Source organism: Patella vulgata, chromosome 3 (genome assembly GCF_932274485.2).
Source record: "Patella vulgata chromosome 3, xgPatVulg1.2, whole genome shotgun sequence".
In the NCBI taxonomy this organism is placed as follows: domain Eukaryota; kingdom Metazoa; phylum Mollusca; class Gastropoda; family Patellidae; genus Patella; species Patella vulgata.
Window position 1 is genome coordinate 87,213,414 of NC_065881.2, and position 24,980 is coordinate 87,238,393.

At 38.9% G+C, this 24,980-nt stretch overlaps 1 long non-coding RNA gene across 1 annotated transcript; it reads right to left on the reverse strand.

Moving 5' to 3' along the window:
* Positions 1-13,458: 13,458 nt before the first annotated feature.
* LOC126814291 (uncharacterized) lies at positions 13,459-23,880 on the reverse strand. The gene is made up of 4 exons (XR_007677478.2): positions 23,723-23,880; positions 19,461-19,548; positions 16,614-16,800; positions 13,459-14,616 (listed from the first exon to the last, which is right to left on the reverse strand). It is a non-coding gene; the product is annotated as an uncharacterized LOC126814291 (long non-coding RNA).
* Between the last annotated feature and the right edge of the window lie 1,100 nt (positions 23,881-24,980).

A 24,980-nucleotide genomic window follows, 5' to 3' on the forward strand; every position in this document is an offset into this window, starting at 1 on the left:
GGTTTCCTCCCACTGCTAAAGACCCCTACGCGCAAGCGAATTATTGAAATAAAATTAAAACCATGTTAGTCCCGAAATGACCTAGTTTGTGTCGAGTGGACGTTAAACCCCATTTCTCTCTCTCTCTATGTTGAATTCTTGTATGTCACTGCCAAAGGATACATGTGGCCTCTGTTTTCGCCGCGTCCGAACGACTAGCACCTAGATCCTCTTCCCTACACCACTGACAGTGATGATAAGGACTTACAGGGGTCGGCTTGTGATGTAGACCAGCAAATTGCAATAGAGATGGGGACAGAAATAATAAGAACTTTTATGCACCCACAGATTGCTGGTCCGTTGGTTTTTTTTTTTTTTTTTTTTTTTTTTTTTGCTTCTCTTTTACAATTTAAAAGCAAGGTGGGTATTGGAACCACTATATATTATATACCCCCTCCCTCCCACTCCGCAAGAAGTCGTGGGCGGGAGCGTGAGGGAGAGCAAAGCTTAATGCCAGTTTATGTCGGCTTTATGCCTCCAAACACGAACTCAATTCACCATATGAATATAAATGGATGGTCTGTGTCGAAATTATATTTATTTAAAAATGGCAAACACTCAGATAAACATTCGCTTCATCTTCAATCGTCACTATCTCCCAGATATTACCGACAGCTTGATTCAACAACTAACCATTTGAAAACACAGTTATTAAAGTCAAAACATAATTATTTCTGTCTTTTGCTCAATAGGTTGTCAACTCACGATCATAGGTATCATTCTCACACTAAAAATCATTCATCCCGGAAATTGACTAAGACTAGTAATTATTTCCCCTTATTTCACGAATGTAGTGCGAGTTATAGAGAATTTTCCCTTCATTTTTTTCTACCATCTTGCTGCATTCTTTGGTTAACTTTTTGAACTAGAATTGGAGAAAAGGGATCAAATTTGTAATTTCATAGCAGTTTTGGGTAATACGGATGATATTACAGCGGAGGGATAGGGGGTGTAAAGTGTCTTTCTGCAGAGCAATCATTGTGTCGGAAATGAGATTTTCACCCCAGTCAACTTCAAATCCCCGTAGCAAAAAATCTAAACGGTCAACCCCATACAAAATTATGATGAGGAGATTGCCAAATGTGGTCTACATTGTGCCTATAAAGATTGGAACCAACAGAATGTTACAGCCATTTAACATTGAAGTCAATGGGCAAATAATTGCTAGTCTGAGTCATGATATGGCGGCAGGCTTGGAATGTAGATATTTTCTCAGCCACTTATTTCATGAAGTTTTGAATGGGAATTGTCAGGAATGGTAAGAATATACTGTGTTTTTATTGCTCAGAAGACATTTTTCTAGCTCTTTGAAATCAAAATAGCCATTATTTGGGGTATCCGTTGGCAGAGTGTGAATTTTGGGGTAAATGTTTACATTTTGTTGCATGTATGATGTCATATCAAAACGTTGAATAGTGTATTACAATGTTTCTAGTTATCTAGTGGCATGTGTTGTTTTTTTTTTCAAAATGGCAGATTTCTATCGTAGGATTTATGAGAAATATGAATATCCATCTTTATTGAGTGCAAATGGGGAAGGCAGGATATGACAGGGCTTGAAGTCGGCAGATGCAAGATATGGGAGGACGTCGTTTAAGTGCCCATTAACAGGGGTTTGGAAGTCCACCGGTGTCCAGACTGTTCTTTATGGTGACCACGGCGTTCGGTTTTGATTTGCCCTCAAACATGGATTGTTCACATGTCTGCCACAACAGCCTGTGTACGAATGCCAGCCACATCAGTTTTGAGCCGCACCATATAAATAACAACAGACAGTATTGTAAATCCAATGGCCATGGTGCCTACAGCAGGTGTCTTCTACATTTGAGACTGGCTTAGATGTATGTCATACTCAAGGTTTACTTTTTTTTTATTGATTGTTAAAGATACATTATGGGAGATAAGATAAAGAGATAATGTAAAAACCAGATAATGTAAAGGTAATTTGCTGAAAATTTTAGTCAAATTGATCCACTATGAGCCGAGAACGAAGCGGGTGAAATTTTCGCATAGTCTCGGTCATCATTACTAAAATCATTAATATAAACAGCATAGTCTCGATTATCCACTGTTTTGATTTAATTATCAATGGCCGTTAAGCGGCATATAGGAATCTAATCCAGCCAGCATCGAAGGCTAGCCTAAGGCTAGCCTTGACATCGAGAGTTTATTATGGTCTGGATAAGTTAATTAATCTCTAATTGAAAATTTTGATAACATTTCATGCCGAAAGAAAGACTTGTAATAAACAGATTTTGCTCTTACATAATGCATTTTTAACTAATTTCTTGTTGGGGGGGCCACTGAAGGGATGTTCGCTAGAAATAAAGAGGCATATTATTTCTATTTCCAGTTGAAACCGCGAGGAGGTCTCCCTTCTTATTCAACCGCATATTTTTTTATTATTATTATTTTCTTACTTTTTTATTGCATATTTATTCCCATCATTCTATCATTTCAGGTGTCAGGTTACTGTGCAAGAGTGGATTTATTGACCTCAACACAAGTATTATGGCAAAACTTGGGTATATGACAATGGCTTGCATTTGTCTGTCTTGCTTATTTACTATAGCTGTGATCCTGTTAAGTGTCTTCTTCTGTTGATGACTGGTTTAAATGGCCTTTTTTGTAGCCGTATTCAACTGCATAGTAATTCTTGTACTCACGGAATTCGTGAAGCTTTCGTCCGCGCAGCACAAGTGCTTGTCTTTGCACTTCGGGTCTGGATTGGTATTCTCTATGGTACAGACTTTCTCTTTGCGGCAGGGAATATCTTGTCTTTGGAGAACGATGGGCCCCAAGGAGTTCAGCTTTCTGCTGGGTGGTACTCTTTATTCCATCATTGCTTCTCAATATTGTTGAGGAAAGTCGACCCATCGCATTTATTCAGTAATTTACATTCTTTGGAAGTGAAATACTCGGTTGATTGCCTCGCATTTCTGTGTGTTTGTTTGGAATTTTTTTTTCTAAAGCTGCTTCACTTATTCGGATTTTTAAAATTTCACTTAGAATTGATTTGTCATTTTCATTCATATTCAGTTATTTTTTTATCCCACCCCGACACAGAACAGAATGATGGCGACACCTTGAGCAGTCACCGTCGTAACACATGATAGTGGACTCTAGGACTTTTGGTAGGCGTTTTCTCATCTCCTCAGTATTACCACAGTAGTTTTCAAACAATGTGGTCATGATTAGACTGCATCTAGCGCTTACATCTTGGCTTAGTATTTTCTTGATCTTGCCCTTAGCCAGTCTGGTTTTACCAGGAAACATCTCGTCACTGAATTTTGCATTATAGCAGTGCCTAAATTGAGTGGCAGCCAGGTGAGAAGGGTCGGCTAGTCGCTCCACACTCCACATCGGATGCAATATTTTTAAAAATATCTTCAATTCCAGCAGCTGATCGTCCATCTCCATCTGTTGTTGCATATTTGATGAGTACGTTTTGGACCGCTAGTTCTGTGCCGATGCCTTTCCCCCTTATCTAACTCCGATAATGGTGCGTGGACTGGTCAATCTGCAGTACAGCCTTAGTGCTCCCTTAAGTCACGCACCTTGCCAGCACAGTTTGTTTTGCATCACAGCACTCGGGGTATATTTGTGTTTGTCTCGCATGCTATTCCAATGGCTTGCGAGGCTGCTTGCCCTGGCTTTTTACTGTGGCCTATGGTTATGCTGTTGTAACGCTCATCCACTGCAACATTTATTATATACTATTCAAAAAAAGTAGGGGATATTTGATTTTTAAGTGTTATTAAAGTCACATAATGAAACTGACGAAGAAACAAATGACAAAATGAAATGAAGTTCACATTCATCGATTTATTCCAAATGATCGTTAGACTAAGTAAGGCACAGACTGACCATTATAAGGGTAAAATGATACCCGGGGTCAAACAGCAAAGTTACCACAGCATCACAACCAAGTCAGTAACGGGTAAATCCTCCTCTGTTTGCCAAACAAGCATTGATCCGACGTGGCATACTCCTAATGAGACGTCTAAGGTCATTTTGGTCCAGATTGTCCCATTCCTGTTGCAACGCAGCAGCAAGTTCTTGGACATTGGCAGGACGTTGTTGACGTAACCTCTGTCCAAGCATGTCCCAGACATGCTCGATGGGGGAGAGGTCGGGACTCAGTGCTGGCCAAGGTAATGTGGTGATGTTCTGTTGTTGGAGGTAACCTGTAACGATCCTGGCCCTGTGACATCTTGCGTGTAACACGCCCTGCAAAAACATGTAAAGCCGTTCTTCCAGCAACAGTGATGCCTCCCCACACCATAACAGAACCACCCCCAAATCGATCATGTCTGATGACGTTAACGTCTTGGAAGCGCTTGTTTCGACGACGCCACACCCTCCTACGTCTGTCCAAAAAATCAACAGTGAACCTTGACTCATCTGAAAACATCACATTGCTCCAGCGTCGATTATCCCAGTGTTGACGATCCCTACACCAACGACGTCTTGCCTGAATGTGATGATCTCTCAAAACAAGGAATCACGCGAGGACGTCGGGCGCGAAGGTGACCCCTATGCAGTCGATTCCGAATCGTCTGGCCACTCACTCTCACACCAGTGTCTGTTTAAAGACGAGCGCTGATCTGATTTGCTGTGATGACACGATTTCTCAAGGCCAAGGTACGGATAAATCGATCCTGGGCTTGAGTTGTCGCCCTTGGTCGACCTGAGCGTGGTCTGTCCTGTACAGATTGTGTATCACGGTATCTGGACCATAGCCTGCTTATGACAGACTGAGAAACATTCATCGTCCGCGCCACAACCGCCTGTGTTGTGCCGATCTGTAGCATGCCAAGGGCACGTAACCTTTCATTTTGGGTAAGCCGACGCATATCAAATTTGTTTTCTGGTCACTAAAACAATTAAACTGATGTTTCCACCCTGGAATTCAATGCCACAATGACTGTAACATTCAAAGTCAGAGTCGTGCAAATCTTGGGTTGGACCCCCATGATGATCCCAAGCATCGCCTGCATTCCATGCGGTAGCTATTGGTGCGTTTGGGCGTCACATGTAACTGGAAATGTTTCTTCTGTTAGGTTCTATAGTGACTTTTTTCGTAGTCATTTGCATATTTGTCCCCCGCCTTTCGAAGAAAGCAGGGGACTATTAAAATGGGTTCGTCCGTCTGTCTGTATGTCTGTCTGTCCGTCACACTTTTTGGGACACAATAACTCTCTTCCTAATTGAGCTAGAATGTTCAAACTTGGTGTATGTGTTTATTAGGTCAATGCCTTGATGGAGTTCGAAGATGAGCATTTTCCGCTTAGGGTAAGCAGAGATAAGCAATTTGATTGGTTGATGCTTTGGGACACGATAACTCTCTTCCTAATTGGGCTAGAATGTTCAAACTTGGTGTATGTGTTGATTAGGTCAATGCCTTGATGAAGTTCGAAGATGAGCATTTTCCGCTTAGGGTAAGCAGAGATAAGCAATTTGATTGGTTGATGCTTTGGGACACAATAACTCTCTTCCTAATTGAGCTAGAATGTTCAAACTTGGTGTATGTGTTTATTAGGTCAATGCCTTGATGGAGTTCGAAGATGAGCATTTTCCGCTTAGGGTAAGCAGAGATAAGCAATTTGATTGGTTGATGCTTTGGGACACGATAACTCTCTTCCTAATTGGGCTAGAATGTTCAAACTTGGTGTATGTGTTGATTAGGTCAATGCCTTGATGGAGTTCGAAGATGAGCATTTTCCGCTTAGGGTAAGCAGAGATAAGCAATTTGATTGGTTGATGCTTTGGGACACAATAACTCTCTTCCTAATTGAGCTAGAATGTTCAAACTTGGTGTATGTGTTTATTAGGTCAATGCCTTGATGGAGTTCGAAGATGAGCATTTTCCGCTTAGGGTAAGCAGAGATAAGCAATTTGATTGGTTGATGCTTTGGGACACGATAACTCTCTTCCTAATTGGGCTAGAATGTTCAAACTTGGTGTATGTGTTGATTAGGTCAATGCCTTGATGGAGTTCGAAGATGAGCATTTTCCGCTTAGGGTAAGCAGAGATAAGCAATTTGATTGGTTGATGCTTTGGGACACGATAACTTTTAATTGAGCTAGAATGTTCAAACTTGGTGTATGTGTTTATTAGATCAATGCCTTGATGGAGTTCGAAGATGAGCATTTTCCGCTTAGGGTAAGCAGAGATAAGCAATTTGATTGGTTGATACTTTGGGGCACGATAACTCTCTTCCTAATTGAGCTAGAATGTTCAAACTTGGTGTATGTGTTGATTAGGTCAATGCCTTGCTGGAGTTCGAAGATGAGCATTTTCCGCTTAGGGTAAGCAGAGATAAGCAATTTGATTGGTTGATGCTTTGGGACCTGATAACTTTAGTTCTAATTAAAAGGGAGAGTGAGGACACTTGGTGTATAGCTTTATTATATCAATACCTTGAGTAAGTCTCGATAATGAGCATTTTCTGCTTAGGGTAAGCAGAGCGATAAGCAATTTGATTGGCCGAGACTTTGGAACACATTAACTCCTTTTCTAATTGAGCTAGAATGTTCAAACTTGGTGTAGGTGTTTATTAGGTTAATGTCTTGATGGAGTTCGAAGATGAGCATTTTGTGCTTAGGTTAAGCAGAGATAAGCAATTTGATTGGTCGAGACTTTAGAACACAATAACTCTCATTCTAGTTGAGTTAGAATGTTCACACTTGGCATAGGTGGCTATTAGGTGAATGCCTTGATGGAGTGTGAAGATGAGAATTTTTTGCTTAGAGTAAGCAGGGATAAGCAATTTGATTGGTTGATGCTTTGGGACACGATAACTTTAGTTCTAATTAAGTGAGAGTGAGGACACTTGGTGTATAGCTTTATTATATCATTACCTTGACTAAGTTTGATAATGAGTATTTTCTGCTGTCATGTCATGGCTGAGTTCAATTATTAACATTGGTCGATGCTTTGGGACAAGATAACTTTGATTCTATCTGATAGAGAGTGCTGAAACTTAGTGTATAATTTGATTGCTCGATACTTTTGAAAAAAATAAATGTGCGATTAATTAATGTGTCATCTATTTATTTTGGGATTTCGGCGGGGGACATCAGCCTCACTGTTGGCTTGTTTAGTATTATGCCCCCAAAATCAAATATCCCCTACTTTTTTGAATAGAATAATACTTTTTCTGTGATATTTATTTAACTTGTCTCGCATAAATCACTATATGTTTGGCGCAATATAGCCCGGTTGGAGCTGACGTGCCATTAAACAACATTTCATTTCATTTCATTTTTATACGTCCACATTCATAATGTGAACGTATTATGCCGTCGCCCCTGTCTGTGTGTGTGTGTGTGTGTATGTATGTATGTGTGTGTGTGTGTGTGTGTGTGTGTGTGTCTGTGGTTCGCCTACAGGGCGCAATTCTTCATGGATTTTCTTCAAACTTGGTATACTTATTCCTTATACCCCAAGGAAGATCCCTATTGTTTTTGGTGCATGCCCGACCCCCCGGGGCAGAGCCACGCCCATTTCTAGTATTTGTTTGTTTGTCGTCTACAGGCCACATTTCTTAACTAATAATCTTGAAACTTTGCATACACATTCTTTGTACCCTAAGGAACATCCCTATCGTTTGGGGTGCATGCCCAACCCCCAGGGGCAGAGCCACGCCCATTTTCTTTTCGTGTGTCTTTGTGTCGCCTACAGGGCGCAATTCTTACTGGATTTTCTTCAAACTTGGTATACTTATTCCTTATACCCCAAGGAAGATCCCTATTGTTTTTGGTGCATGCCCGACCCCCAGGGGCAGAGCCACGCCCATTTCTAGTATTTGTTTGTTTGTCGTCTACAGGCCACATTTCTTAACTTATAATCTTGCATACACATTCTTTGTACCCTAAGGAACATCCCTATCGTTTGGGGTACATGCCCAACCCCCAGGGGCAGAGCCACGCCCATTTCCCATTTTCTTTTCGTGTGTCTTTGTGTCGCCTACAGGGCGCAATTCTTACTGGATTTTCTTCAAACTTGGTATACTTATTCCTTATACCCCAAGGAAGATCCCTATTGTTTTTGGTGCATGCCCGACCCCCAGGGGCAGAGCCACGCCCATTTCTAGTATTTGTTTGTTTGTCGTCTACAGGCCACATTTCTTAACTTATAATCTTGCATACACATTCTTTGTACCCTAAGGAACATCCCTATCGTTTGGGGTACATGCCCAACCCCCAGGGGCAGAGCCACACTTTATATACTTATTCTTTGTACCCTAAGGAACATTCCTATCATTTGGAACATCCTTATCATTTGGAGTAGGCCCTACATGCCCAACCCCCAGGGGCAGAGCCATGCCAATTTTCTTTTTGTGTGTCGCCTACAGGCCACAATTCTAAATCGATCATCTTGAAACTTAAAATACATATTCCTTATACCCTGAGGTTGGTCCCTTTTCTTTTGGGTGCATGCCCGATTTTGGGGAGATAACTCCATTTAACAATGTCAAACTCCATTTAACAATGTCAAACTGACGTGATATGCTTTTAAATAGTTGTCACCCATGTAACATTCGGGTTTTTGTGAGTGGTTTCTGAGAGCCTTTGTTCAACTTATTTTTCAGAACGCTTTGTAAGTGTTAGAAGTATTTATACCGGTTATTTGTTGACGTTTCAAACCACCGTTTTCTCCCCCTTTCCCCCCACTGCTAAAGACCTTTTGGTACTGCAATGACAATGTCTCTCTCTCTCTCTCTCTCTCTCTCTCACACTAAATAAATTATAAATTCATGTAACTGCAAGTACATGTGCGTTTTCAGGATGTACATTTTTAAAAAGTCTTATGTTTGGGTGTCATTCGTTATTATAATTTAGTACCAAATTTATTATTAATAATTTTTTACTAATATTCTAATCTATTATCGGGTGTCAGTAGTTTAATTTAGTTTAATATTTCTGATCAAATAAAATCATTAATTTGTAAATTTTAGTTCATATATTTCGTAAAACTTTCGATAGACCTGAAGTCATAACCTACTATGTGTTCTAAAATCCAAATAAAACAATATTTCTATGGCAGTAATCAAATTTGGGAGGTTCATTGTCAAATCAGGAATATCCCTTGAACTTATAGGTATGTTATCTTGGAATTTGGCATACGTATTCCTTATAGCCTATGGACGGCAACTATTGATTTTGGTGCATGATCCGACCATCTTTGGCAGTTTTTGTTAATATTTTGTCTGTAAATACTCTAAAGGTTGCAATATATTAACAGACTTTGATCCAATTCGGCATGATCCATCATAGGGTTGTACCTATTCATATTGATCCATGTCCAACAGCCAGGGGCAGAACCACGGCCAATTTTTGTGTTTGTTGTCTACAGGCGGGAATTCTGAATGGATCATTTTGAAACTTCGCATATTTATTCATTTTACTGTATGGATAGCAACTATTCATTTTCGTGCATGCCCAAACCCCAGGGGCGATGTGGTGCCCAAACCCCAGGGGTGATGTGGCACCTATTTTTTGTTTATATTTAGTCTGTAAATTTGGCAAAACATACCCAACGCCTAGCCTTCTTTGCCTCTTGTCATATTACAGTCGTTGCAGCCATTTCATACTTCATTCTCTTCATATTTATCAAAGTATGAATGTGGACGTATATTGCAGCGGTAGCGATGCTCTCGTTTTAATTCCCTGGTCAAGTGGCTGGTGTTTTTGTGTTGTATTGTTGGGCAGAATACACTTTTCAATAATACAAAATACAATATAATAGTTATTTTGCGCATTACACTTTTCCATTCCGCGTTTTGCATTATAGACAAATGCATAATCGAACTCAGCATATTAGAATATATACGTGTAAACGAAATGGGTTAAACGTCCTATAATTCTGCTCCGAACTGGGCTAATGAAGATGGGCATACGCCATACAGTGTGCTATGAGGGAATTTTGCCCAGACAGTGGCACTACGGCCTACTCTTATATCGAATTCCATCTGTCAAGGGATATTTTACGTGCACGTCAGTGTGTTCACGGGACCTAGGTTTTCGTCCCAACTGAACGATTTCATATTTATGCAGGGCAGGACATTTTTGGCAATTTCACTGACGACTTTTTGTCATTCGAAAACGTTTTCATATCCGAGTACATTAAATTCTACTTAAATATTTTTGCATAAATTCTGCACTTTCACTAGCTTTAAATAATTCTTTGTCAAAATCTTCGTTTTCTTTTTCAACCACATTTTCTGCCTTGCTCGGATGAGTTCGTCGTCGGAATCGTTTGACAACATTGTACAAAATGAATGCCAGTTTGTCAACGTGTGATTACTAAAATGTAAGGCACGTGCAACTTATAACTTGTTTTCTTCATTTTTGTCATATCAATCGCGGGGCCGATATGGGCTAAACCATTGTCTTATAGGTGAAATCAATTAGGATAGATTTAACATTGACGTCAGTATGTAAGACAAATATTAACTTAATACCCTCAGTCGATATGTGAAATAACCCACGGCTTTCGACCTGACAGGAAGGGTGCCCCGTGGCCGAATCTTTTCCCTTCTAAAAGTTGTACTCGACACGTTGAATGTGCACGCTTCAGTGATGTAACTCTAATTGATTTCAGACCATCCCAAACTTAGGCTGCCTATCTACAGCTAGCTCCGGCTGAGAATAGGCCCTAAGCTAATTAACCGACATTTAAATTCCTACATCGACGATTTTAGTCGAAACCACTGAGTATGCTTTTAGAAAATATTAAAAGTATTTATTTCTCTTCTATTGTCATATTGAATGAAATTAAATATGTTTATTTAGCCGCTGTGTGTATGAAAGATGTCAAACTAATCAAAGCCGAATCACAAAATAGTCCTCTAATTATTCAATATGGCGGCGCCCATGAAACATAATTTCACAGAGGCGGTTTTGTTTGCGAAAACAAATTTAGGAGTATCTAACCTTGTTTTGAAAGATAAACAGATTGAAACTCTAAAGACAGTTTACAATGGTAAAGAGTTTATTGCAATATTACCCATAGCACATATTATATATCGCTTTTACGCGAGTGTCAGCGACATGCCGTGTTTACATAAAACACACGTGCGTGGGTTATTTTTACTTTGTTGTCTAAACAAAGCGGTGTCGAATCGATAAGTCCCGCCCCAAAATGATCACATGATCGTTTTAAATGGCGGATAATCAGTGCAGTGTCACATTCTGGGAAGTATGACGTAGATGGGTCGCTGCGTGCAGTATGATTTCAGACGAGTCTCGATCTCTCTTTGTGTCTATAAATAGCCACAGCACGTGAAATTCTCAACACTTGTAATAACTATTACAGACGTAAATAATCTATTGTTGACGATTCTGAATAGCAATAATATTTAGCTTTTTGGTCATTACTGCAGCTTTAGAAATTACGCTCGTTTTATTTTTTCAATTGCTTTATTATTAACTAGACTGTTAAGAGTGGCATCTTTTGGTTTAGTACAAATAATCTCTCTGAATAACGCGGGTTGGGCAGGAAAATGATATTAGCAGTAGTTTCGTTTTACTTTTACAAGGTTATTAAAACAATTGTTGTGTCGCCCACCGGGCGTTATTTGTAAATTCAATTTCTTGTTCTAGCTTTCTGTCATGTTTCGTAAAAAAAGTAGTCTTGATTATCCCGGCCTGTCAATCAGACGGAGAATGATCGGTAGACTGGTTAATTGAGACTAATTTCAAAACAAGGGCACGTAACCTATCTTTTGCTCAAAAGTGTCTGGATTTCATAGACGACACTCCGAACCATTTTTCAGTATATTATTTATAGATGGTTAAATGGTCATATCTTATTAAGTACAACATGACCGTTTATTTAGTGACTATAATTGTGCGAAACTGATTTAAAGCTTAGTATATATATAAGTATTGTGGTGTAATTGTCGAGATATTTCGAGATATTTATTTATGGTGGGGCAACCTAGGCCTGAGGTTATTTCACATATCAACCCTCGGTGAGTGAAATAGCTATCTCCTATCCCCAATCACTCCATGTTTTAATTTCGGACAAGGACAAGGGTTATTCTCCGAGAAAAGACTGGGGGAGGGTGGCCGAATGGTTAACGCGTGCGCATTTGATCACACGGTCTGTCATTGAGTCAAGTAGCGTGACTTTGAATACCTGCTTGTATGTGACAAGGAGTACGATCGTCTGTCCAAACTCATGCGTTTTCTCCGGGTCCTCCCATTTTCTCCCACTGCTACAGATCCCTACGTGCTAGCGAATTATTGAAATAATATTGAACCATGTTAGTCCCAAAATGACCTAGTTTGTGTCGAGTTGATGTTAAACAACTCGTGTATTCGTTTTGCGCGCATCACTTCCGATTGTTTAAACATTGATTACGCATCTATCGTAGCAATTATTTCTGTGATAAAATAATATTTGGAACGTGTTTAACCAGTTCTATCACATATGTGATAATGACTGGCACCAATATTGTCTTTTAATTAAAAGAAACGAAATGAAATTGGGTTTAACGTTCTACTGTCCTGCTCCGAACTGGGCTAATGAAGACAAACGACTAGACAGCTGTCCTTATCAGGCCCTACGTCCTGCATTTTCATATTTGCTTGAATATCTTTACTGTAAAGCGTACTGGAGCACAGTGCTGTGGAAGCGGCGCTAATATAAATATATAATGATAATAATAATAATAACATGGTTGTAACAGTACCCAGGTCGCCCTGGTTTGCTTAATGTTTGGGCCTGTGGCTGTAACAGTACCCAGGATTTCCTGGTTTACCTAATGTTTGGGCGTGTAGTTATAGCAGTATCCTCGACTGCCCGGTTTACCTAATGTTTGGGCCCATGGATGTAACAGTAACCATGATTTCATGGTTTGTCTAATGTTTGGGCCTGTGGCTGTAACAGTGCCCATGATTTCATGGGTTACCTAATGTTTGGGCGTGTAGTTATAACAGTATCCACGACTGCCCGGTTTACCTAATGTTTAGGCCTGTGGTTATAACAACTCCATTAAACTCTCTGGTTCGTATGCAGTCTGTGCTTGCGTTGTAACCCGAAATCCCCCTTTTCACACCCATCTCACTGTTTTTGAGATTGAAAGAATTTGATTCCAGCACGTCCAATCTGATACCCTCTAACATCTGACAAGTTTCATAACTGATGAATTACCGCATGTTAAATGGAGGCCACCACATGGCTAAATATGCAATTTTTCTACCAATCAGAGGCCATAATCCAGGAAGTTACCTGCGATATGGTGTCCCGTCCGGCTCCGTACTTGGTCCGCTCTTGTTTTCGGTCTACATTTTTCCACTAGGAGACATTATTATGCAGTTTGACACCACTTGTTTGCTGATGATACCCAATTGTATGTCGCAGGACCTTTTATTGTCATTTGGAAACGATAACATAACATCTCCAGATTCCGCTAGAAACCTTGGTTTAATTTTTAACAACACCATGGACATTACACAACATATTTCTTCAATTTGCAAATCTTCCTCCAATCATCTCTGCGGGAATTCGTAAATACCTAGATACAGATACAACTAAAACCAAAGTAAATGCTCTGATCACACCTCGCCTGGGCTATTGCAATTGGTTACTGTTTGGCATTCCCGCATCAACTTTACAACATCTTAAAAAAAATTCAAAATATTTCTGCCCGTATTATAACCAGAACGAAACAATATGAGCACATCACACCTGTACTGAAAGATTTAAACTGGCTTCTTATCAATCAACGCATTAATTCAGGAAGTTACGATCCGATATGCGCGAACATCGAAACATGCATTTCAAGTTTCATCAAAATCGGATCAAAATTGTGACCTATAGAGTGTCTACAAGCTACAGATGTGATTTTTCGTACAATCAGGGGCCATAATCTATGCAGTTTTAGTCCGATACATGCCAATATCGAAAGGAACCGAGGTCTTTGGGAAATAGAACTATATTTCAAGTGTCGTCAAAATCGGATACAAATTGTAACCTGTAGAGTTGTCAACAAACAAATTGTGGACGGACGGACAGGGGTGACGACAATATACGTCCACGTGAAAATGTGGGCGTATATAAACGGATTAACCCAATTAAAATTCTACAGAATTCAGTGAATGTCAGAGGAGCAGCTAGAATACGTGGCGATGGTATTGGCAGGAGCTGGTATGCTTAAAGGGCTTAGGGCTATAATCTTTTGAACAAATGGCACCCGAAACTATAGGGTATGCACAATTCATGAAGAATTATTTGTGTTATTTATTGCACCAACGTTACACAATTACTGAGTTTAATACTAAGCGACGTTTCGACGGGGATACTCTCGTCTTTATTAAGTAAATGATACCGATAATGATTAGAAGACAAACATAATACACAATATGCAACACAAGTAACATATACATCTTAACACCTTTGATTATGGGGGGGTCATTTACAACTAAACCCGTACCTTGTGTTAATATGTTCAATTTCTAAATATCAGTCCAAGAAAAAATACAATTTATGTTTACAAACGACTATAGACGCCGCTGCGAATGCTACAGGGACTACGGCAAGCAAATGCTGAGACTGGATAACTCCTGAAAATATAAAAAAACAAATGATAAATAAATTAGGGCACAGTACCACAAAAATAAAATAAGGTGTAAATAATAATAATAATTAAAATAATAGATAAATAAATGGCCCGTAGCTTGTTGGGGGGGGGGGCAGCCCAACCATGGTCATTCGGCCTCATGCCCCCCTCCCCACACACACACACAAACACACGCGCCGGCGCTAGCTACGTGCCTGCCTTAAAGCTGAACTCCGATTATAAAACTACAGAAATAATTAAAAAAAAAAAAGGTTACGCCCAAAACAACCGCCATACTTGTTTTCAATTTCTTGAACTAACATGGCGATCGTTTTGGGTGGACAAATACATAGGCAGGCCACGCCCACTTCCAGTATTTGCCGTGTCAACCGAAGTGTCCACATCCGGTAATTTATAGTCAACTAGCAATTACCTCCTGACTAATCGAATTTTTTCCACTATCAGCCCACAGAAAATATTATTGCTACACAATTATTATGTCTGATCAGGTATATATTATTTTACTAATTAGACGACGGTGTACTTTTGCTCTAAAAATAACAGAGAAATTGCCTTACCCCAAACAATAACAAATCAACCAGCACCAACCAATTGTTTCTTATTTCGTGAAATTTTTGCACAACAGAGTAGAAACACCAAATACTTTTCTGCGCCATAAAGTCTAGTATTATCGTTCCAAAATATACCCAAAGCAGCAATAAAACGGTAGTCCTCTCCATCAAATAAGTATGTTTTCACTTCCAACTGTTGTTATAATGGCGATCAAGGGACATAACTTATATTTTTCTGGACATTACAATAAAGGGATCGAATCCGCAGATAAAGGATTAGTAATGTCCCATTATTGTAATGCTCAGAAAAAAATAAGTTATCATATCTTCCCCTCATTTATAGATTCGCCCGTTAAACAGTAGTTATGCCAACAAAATTTAATTTTGCAACTTTATGAAGTGAAAACATGGAGGTATGGAGGGAACAACAGTTTTGTTGTTGCTTTGATTATGGGGAAAAAAAACCTGATCGAATCTAAATCTAACTGATATTGTAACCAGTAACCATCCAATCATATCAAAGAGTACGACATCCACAAGGGAAATAACTATATTATGTTAAGAGGAGATAACGCCCTTCGGTTTTTACTGCACAGTATAGTCGAATTAATAAATTTGAATATAATATTAACATTGTTAAATACTGTGCCCCCTCCCAATGTATTTCCCCAATGTTCCAAATCAACAATCAAAACAACATTTACTTAAATAAAACTTGGTAACTATAGTAACACGTTACTGTAATTATTGACAATCTCGCCGTGTGCGACCACCCTTGGACTTTTAGTGTATACTGTCTGCGATTTCCCAGCTTTAATGTAGACCTAAGACGGGGGGATGGTCGAATGGTTAGCACGTGTATCATACGGTCTGTCATTGAGTCAACTGGTGAGGTTTCGATTCCCCGGTTGTACGTGACAAGGAGTAGGGTCGCCTGTCCAACCTCCTACTGCTAAAGACCCCTATGCGCAAGCGACTTATTGAAATAAAATTGAACCATGTGTTAGTCCCGAAATGACCTAGTTGGTGTCCAGTGGACGTTAAACCCTATTTCACTCTACTCTTTCTCTCTCTCTCTCTCTCTCTCTCTCTCTCTCAGACACGCATGGCTTATTACAATGCTTAGAGCATGTAGCTTGGATGCAATCGGTGGACATTATTACTATTATTAATAAGAGGTCGCCAGAGAAAGAATCCGGACAAACCCATCGTAGTCGTTCGAATGTTCGGTGTAAACAATGACCTGTACAAAAAAGAACCAATGACAGAATTCGATATAAGAATAAGCCGTAGTGCTGCTGGTCGGGTAACTTGTTTTTAAATAACACTGTAGGGCGTATTACCGTCTTCATTAGACCAGTTTGAGCAGAACCTTAAAGGACGTAAAACCCATTTCATTTTAAATCCATTTAACGCCTTGTTAACTAACCGTGTAGAAAACGCCCACAGAAAGAGCACAACATTATGGTAACGTGTTGGGGGGACCGTCCCCGCAATATCTGCTGAAGGAGTCCAATGCTTCAACAAGAGGTCTGCTTATGGCTTCCTGGTGATCAGCCAACATCGGACAAGTATTCACCACATTTTCTAAACATGTTAATATCATTCTCATAGGTCTGAAAAAATATAGTGTCATGTTTTAAAAGTAAATATTGCCAGATTATAAAAAAGATAGATTGCCAGGCCACGAAACATCTGCTCACAGCAGCTAAATCGTCCGGCAGTCACTGGTTGTCACATATCATTTTTTTTGTTGAAAATGGGAGAATTTACAAGACAAGCTGATAAAATTTTCAAACAGAACGAATAATAATTGTGGCCGTTAGAGCATTCACAAGAAGGTTCAACAACGTGAAAAGGGAAATTGCTCAAATTCAGCAGATTTCTTCGTTTTACCAATTTTAAAAACATACATGTAAATTCAATACAGATCGGATATCTTTTGTCGTTAGAGCGTTCACGAGGTTCAACGAAATGGAACAGGAACCATAACTCCAGAACTAATTAATTGAACATATAATATGCAAGAGCCAAATCTGCTTATTTCCTGTCTTTCTTTAGGCCTCGAATGCTATCTAAATTATTAAATAGACATTAATTAACTTATCCAAACCATAATCAACTCTCGATGTCATCGCTAGCCTGGTATATATACTGGATTAGGATCCGATTTGTTGCTTAAAATACATTCATGATTTATTAATGATAATCGAGGCTATGCCCATAATTCAATCGCTAAAATCTCGGTTCAGAATGAATCCATTTGACTGAAATGTTCATCAAATTGCCTTTACATTATCTAGTTTGTAACTATTATAGTGAGAACTGCCAGCTCTTTATCCAATCTCCCATAATGTATCTTTAAAATTGTTGCAATTCGACAGGATACGTCGTCGCACGAATATAAACAATATATATAAATTTCAAATTGATCAGATAATACATGTACATGTAGTTTGTAGATTGTTTACAAGAAATTGCGGAAGAAGGACCGACGTGAGAAAGAGAGAGAAATGGGGATTAACGTCCACTCGACACAAACTAGGTCATTTCGGGACTAACATTAAGTTTAGTTCTATTTTAGCAGTTGGGGGGGGGGGGGGGCGGAGAAAACCCATGAGGTTGGACTCTTAAATAGGAATTAGATTGTGTATGGTTTAACGTCCTGCTGTTCTGCCCCGAATGACACAAACTAGGTCATTTCGGGACTAACATATGGTTTAATTTGATTTCAATAATTCGCTTGCGCGTAGGGGTCTTTAGCAGTGGGAGGACCCAGAGAAAACCCACGAGGTTGGACAGGCGACCCTACTCCTTGTCGCGTACAACCGGGGATTTGAAACCAAGCCAGTTGGCTCAATGAGAGGCTTCATGATACAGCGCGCACGTGCTAACCAGTCTGTCAGTCAACTGGCGTGGTTTCGATTCTCCGTATGTACGTGACAAGGAGTAGGGTCGCCTGTTCAACCTCGTGGGTTTTCTCCGGATGCTCCGGTTTCTTCCCACTGCTACAGACCCCTACGCGCAAGCGAATTATTGAAGTTTTCTGTGTAATCTACAGGATTATAACAGGATATAACCCGTATAACCTCCTCCCTTTATCAGCACTAATTCCTCAACCTTGTGCAGTATCATTGATATTTCTTTGGGTTGAAAATAGTTTGGTGATATCACGTCATAATTAGGAGTCACTAAGTTATAATGGGGAGATACTAAGTCATAATTAGGTGATATCAAGTCACTAAGTTATAATGGGGAGATACTAAGTCATAATTAGGTGATATCAAGTCATAATTAGGAGTCACTAAGTTATAATGGGGAGATACTGCCATAATGAGGAGATACAAAGTCATAATTAGGTGATATCAAGTCACTAAGTTATAATGGGGAGATACTAAGTCATAATAAGGTGATATCAAGTCATAATTAGGTGATATCAAGTCATAATTAGGAGTCACTAAGTTATAATGGGGAGATACTGCCATAATGAGGCGATACAAAGATCTAACTGGGAGATATTAATAGTAAGTGCAGGAGGACCGCAGTACAGGTAAAACAAAAATCTACAAGATAAACCTGCGGACAAGATAGAAAATAGACATTGGCTCTCAACCTTTTTTTGCCAACGGCACACCTTGGAACACATGAAAAAATAGCGGCACACCTGGCTAGATATATATGAAAAATATTTGAATTTTTTGCTAAATAAAAACATGGTAAGTCAGACGGAATACATCCGTAGACACAGACTAGTCATAGACACATAGAATGACTCAAACTAAAAAAAGAAAAAGGAGATACTAAGTTATACTCAGGAGATACCAAGTTATACTCAGGAGATACCAAGTTATACTCAGGAGATACTAAGTTCTAACTGGGAGATACTTAGTTATAAGTGGGTGGTGCTAACTGACATTAGGAGATACTAACTTCAGGCGAAATTCGTAGAAACCAATTCATAATCAGATGGAGAGATACTTAATCATAATTGGGAGATACTAAGTTGTTTATAAGGAGATACCGAGTCTAAATTAAGGGATTAAGGGAATCCGTACGAATCTCTATCGCTGGGCGTGTATCCGCCATTGTGTTGTATTTATAGGGCGTTTTCAAGACAGACAGCGGTGACGCCTATCAAGTCTCAGACAGTTGTGGCCATTAAAGGTTACTTAGGGCAAACACTCTCTATAGTTCAGACAATTAAGGCCACCTAATGTTACTTACGAGCAAACACGCTCTACAGTTTAGACAATTATGGCCACCTAATGTTACTTACGAGCAAATACTCTTTCCAGAACCAGCTTCAGGCATCCCGCGCATACATCCTGCTACGTCACAGTCTGTGGCTACCATAGCAACAACACCTGAAAGTAGAGAACAGTTTATGATGGATGGAAATACAATGGAGAGAGATTTCAAGACTTAATTGCATAATATGGTACATTTAGATCCTTATTTCAATTATTCCCTAGCACAAGGATCATTAGAAAGTTTGAAACGCTACTTTAATACCAGCGCGGAATAGACCCAAATGAAATGAAATTAAATGGGGTTTAACGTCCTACTGTTCTGCTTATATACTGGGTTAATGAAGACGGGCATACGCCATACAGTGTGCTGTGGTGGAAATTGTGCCCGGGCAGCGGCACTATGGCCTACTCTTATATCGAATTCCAACTGCTAGGGGATTTTTTACGTGCATTCCAATATACACACGGGACCTCGGTTTTTCGTCTCATCCGAAGGACTAGACAGGCGTCCTTGTCAGGCCCTCCGTCCTGCATCACTGACAAGGGGAAACCACGCTGGAAAATCTGGATGAACTTTCTCGGCCAATGCAGGGATCGAACACCCGACCTCCAGGCTAGCGAGCCAGTGTCTTACCCACTTAGCCCCCCGGAATTTCGGGTGCTGGTATATACAGTGTGAGTGAGTCATATAATAATAAATGCATAATAATGAATAAAGAAAATACATATTACTATAACAATAAGAAATATAAAATGTCGACTGATATATATATATATATATATGATATATATATATATATCATTATATTAATACAATGACATCATTATTAATTTGACGTCATAATGTATGTTTAAGCTATCTGATGTTTATAATTTATTTAGGTATTTATTTAAAAGTAACTAGAACTATAGATAAATACACAGGTGTATTCAAAATGAAGTGAAATGAAATGAAATGTTGTTTAATGGCAGGTCAGCTCCATCCGGGCTATATTGCGCCAAACATATGGTGAATTTAACGAGACAAATTAAAACAATATCACAGGGATGTATTCATATATGTAAATAAAAACAAATATCACAGAAAATATAATTAAAAATAAATATATCAATTCCTTTACTTATATAAATATTTAAAACTCAATATATGACAAATATATACAATTAAAATTTTGAATAAAAGTTTGTCTCTTTTAAAAATGTTAGCAATTTATCATAAAGCTCCGGTTGAGCAAATAGCTGACGTGGTGACTGGCAACGGTTACATTTAGATCTAATATGTTTGAGATGATTGCAAACAATCAAGATGTGTTTTACTGTTAAAGGAACATGACAGTGAACACATTCTGGTTGAGGCTCTCGCTTCAAAATGAAAATATGAGTTAAAAGGGTAGTAAATACAAGTTTAATTTTAAAATAGGCGGAAGGGTACAATTTGATTACGATATAATAGAAACCAATTAATAAATGTTATACAATAAGGCCAATGTAATTCAACTAATATTTGTCTAATGGAGTAAGTACACTGGTGGGACACGGGATGTAATGAACTCTGTGTTAACGCACAGCAAACGAACCAGTTGGGGAATTCCAGTATGCAAGCAGATATGGTTCTGGAGACGAATTTCAAGAAGTGTTTACGGATCAACAAATTGAAACAGAACAGTAGGACATGAGCTTAATGCAGTGTTAAAAGCAGTGAAGTTGACAGTGAATCGAATCAGTGTGTTCATATTATTGCAGCATACATATCATCAGTATAGTGATATTTAAGTATTGATATTGTATTGTATTTATTGCATGTGACGCAATAGGCGTTAATTGAGCAACAGTGTTTAATAAAGACATATTCCAAGCATAACAATACAAAGACAAAAATGCAATAAGTACAAAGATTGGAATTCCTTTAGTTGCAACGAAATTCTAAATTATTGCATGGTCGTTTGTTAAAAAATACAATATATATATTTCCGTATGAGGTTTGGAATAGAAATGAAATGGGGCTTAACGTGTTTGGTATAGAGATGTTGTCTAAATACAAGTATATGTATATATTTTAAAATGTCAATTAATTTTAATTCACCAAGACGAAAACAAAATAATACGGGCTGTTGCCATGCAAGATATGGACACATTTTGCAAGAGAAGGACGGAAAAGAAGCTAAAAGGGCTATTTTCGTACATAACCCAATATTTTACACTCCGACGTGCGACAATATTAACAGGAGCCAAGGTCTTTGGGATCTAAACATATATTTTAAGTTTCATCAAAATCGGACAATTATTGTGACCCCTAGATGCCCCACAAGCTAACAACACGATAATTACGTACAATCAGGGGCCATAATCCAGGTAATTACACGTGATATGCGCGAATATTGAAAGAAAGTGAGATCCTTGGAATATATACAAATATTTTAAGTTTCATTAAAATCGGATAAAAATTGTGACATCTAGAATGTCCACAACCTTGGTATTATATACTTTTACACTATTTGCAAACGGGGAACGGCCATTTTGTCTGGAAGTGTCGGTCCGATATTCAGTAAATTCGAATTTAACCGTCATTAGGGCGTAACGGTTATATATTTGAACGTTTTGATAAAAAATGTGACAAGCTGAAACACGATTTTTCGTACAATCCGGTAGTTACACGGAGGCAGACCACCATTAATTTCCCCTTTGACTTCAATGTAAATTCTGGCCTCTTTGCTCGACTCCAACTCTTCCCCCAATTGTTGTTGGGCTGAATGCTATTCACTACAGACAGAAACACAAATGGCCATGTCCTTGCACCAAACTTTGTATGAGGTTAACACCAAAATTTTGAGATACACAAACTTGAAGAAGCATACTAAAAATATGTAACCTATAACTCTGTTATCCTCCCGCCTCTAAATCATGAATATTTACCCAAATCTGGCAGACAATGTTCATTCAAGCCATCTTTGTCCACTCTACTCCAAAAAAGTCAACAACCACATTTTGCAAGAGATGGATCGAGGGTCATAATCCAGGAAGTCATGGTCTGAAATGCGCAAATATTGAAATTCGAAATGGGCTGATATAGTTGGGTAATAAAGATATATTTTAAGTTTCATCAAAATCGGACAACAATTGTGACTTCTAGAGAGCCCGCGATCTTGGTGTTAAACACTTTTACACTATTTGCGTAAAAGGAGCGGCCAATATGTCAGACAGTTCCCATTTTCACGAAATTCGCACTCAACAGTGATTAGGGTGTAATGGTGATATATTTGAACGCTTTTTAATATCGGATAAAAATTATGACCCTAAAGGATCCACAAGTTAAAAACGTGATTTTTCGTACAATCAGAGGTCATAATCCAGGGAGTTACGTTCGGATATGCGCGATTATCGAGAGAAACCAAGATCTTTGTGATATAAACATCAAGTTTCATCCAAATCGGATTAAAATTATGGCCTCTAGAGGGTCCACAACCTTGATATACCATATATTTACACTATTTGCATACGAGGTGCGGCCATTTTGTCCGCCAGGTTTGGTCCGATTGGCACGAAATTCCGCCCTCAAGCATCATTAGGGTGTAACGGTGATATATTCAAACTTTTTTTTAAAATTTGGATAATAATTGTGACCTCTAGAGGGACCACAAGCTAGAAACGCGATTTATTGTACACTCAATCAAGGCCAATAATTCAGGAAGTTACGATCCGATATGCGCAAATATCGAAAGGAACCACGATCGTTGGGTTGTAAACGTGTATTTCAAGTTTCACCCAAATCAGATAAGAATTGTGACCTCTAGAGTATTAAATTTTGTTCCACTATTTGCGTATGATTTCGATCTGCTTTTCACGAAAATCGAATTAAACCACCATTAGGGTGTAGTGGTGATACATTTGAAGGGTTTTTAAATTCTGGTAACAATTGTGATCTCTAGAGGGACCACAATCTCAAAAAACGCGTTTTCGTAATCAGGAAGTTGCCGTCCGATATGCGTGAATATCACACGGAACCCAGATCTTTAGGTCTTTGACATATATTTTCAGATTCATCGAAATCGGATAAAATTATGACCTCTAGAGGGACCACAAGAAGTTATGGTCCGATTCATGCTAATATCAAAAGAAACCCCAGATTCTTGGGAGATAAGCCTCTGTTTTAAGTTTCGTCAAAATCGAATAAGAATTGTGACCTGTAGAGTGTCCACAAACCAATTGTAGACAGGCGGACATCCAGATGGACATGGGCGACGACAATATACGTCCATATGAAAATGTGGGCGTATAAAAACAAACTTACCAGAAATGAGGATTAGCATGAGCAAAATATTCATGATGACGTAAATCTGTAGAAAGCTAGTGAAATAATTTCCCGTTTAAAATCCAAGGAATAGAAAACTCAGCGACTCTGCACAAACTGAATCGAAATGACACCCGTCTTATCCCGCGTCTGGTAATATGTATCGAGAAGAACTTGATATTAGAGACGACTCTCTGCACCACCTTGATATCGGAGACTACATCACAAAAGTTATTATGAATGAATGAAATGTGGTATTTAATGGCACGCCAGAACCAAGAGGTCTCTTTTGCTCCAAACATATTGTGAATTATTCGAGTTAAAATGAAAGGAATCACAGAAATATATTCACATCCATAAATAAAAACAAATAACACAGATAATATAAAAAATATTAAATACTTTATGAATATAATCAATTAAAAATGCATATGTATGGTTATTCCTTATTACGTATACACACCGTGATGTGTACTCATTAACGTCTGACTGATTACCTAATTCCCTGGAATAAAACAAATGGAAATGGAAATGGGGTTTAACGTCCTACTGTTCTGCTCCTATACTGGGCTAATGAAGACGGGCGTACGTCATAGAGTGTGCTATGAGGGAAATTTTGCCCGGGCAGCGGCACTATCGCCTACTCTTATATCGAATTCCAACTGCCAAGGGGTCTTTTACGTGCCTTCCAATGTTTACACGGGACCTCGGTTTTTCGTCTCATCCGAAGGACTAGACAGCTGTCCTTGTCAGGCCCTTCGTTCTGCTAAACTGACAAGGGGGGAACCACGTCGGAAAATCAGGATGAACTTTCTCGGCCAATGCAGGGATCGAACACCCGACCTCCAGGCTAGCAGGCGACACTACTCCTTATCACGTACAACCGGGGATTCGAGACCACGCCAGTTGACTCAATGGCAGTGGCATTTTAAAATTCAAGTATGTAATATATAACAATTCACGTCGAGAAAGAGGGCTCTTAAAAATGATTTGACTTACAGTTGTTTTTATTGTTGTTTATTACAGTTGTTTTTGTAGTTTTTTTTATTAAAGATACATTATGGGAGATAAGATAAAGAGATGGCAGTTCTCGCTATAATAGTAAAAGATAATTTGCTGAAAATTTCAGTCAAATTGATCCACTATGAGGCGAGAAAGAAGCGGGTGAAATTTTTGCATAGTCTCGGTCATCATTACTAAAATCATTAATATAAACAGCATATTCTCGATTATCCACTTTTTTTTATTTAATTATCAA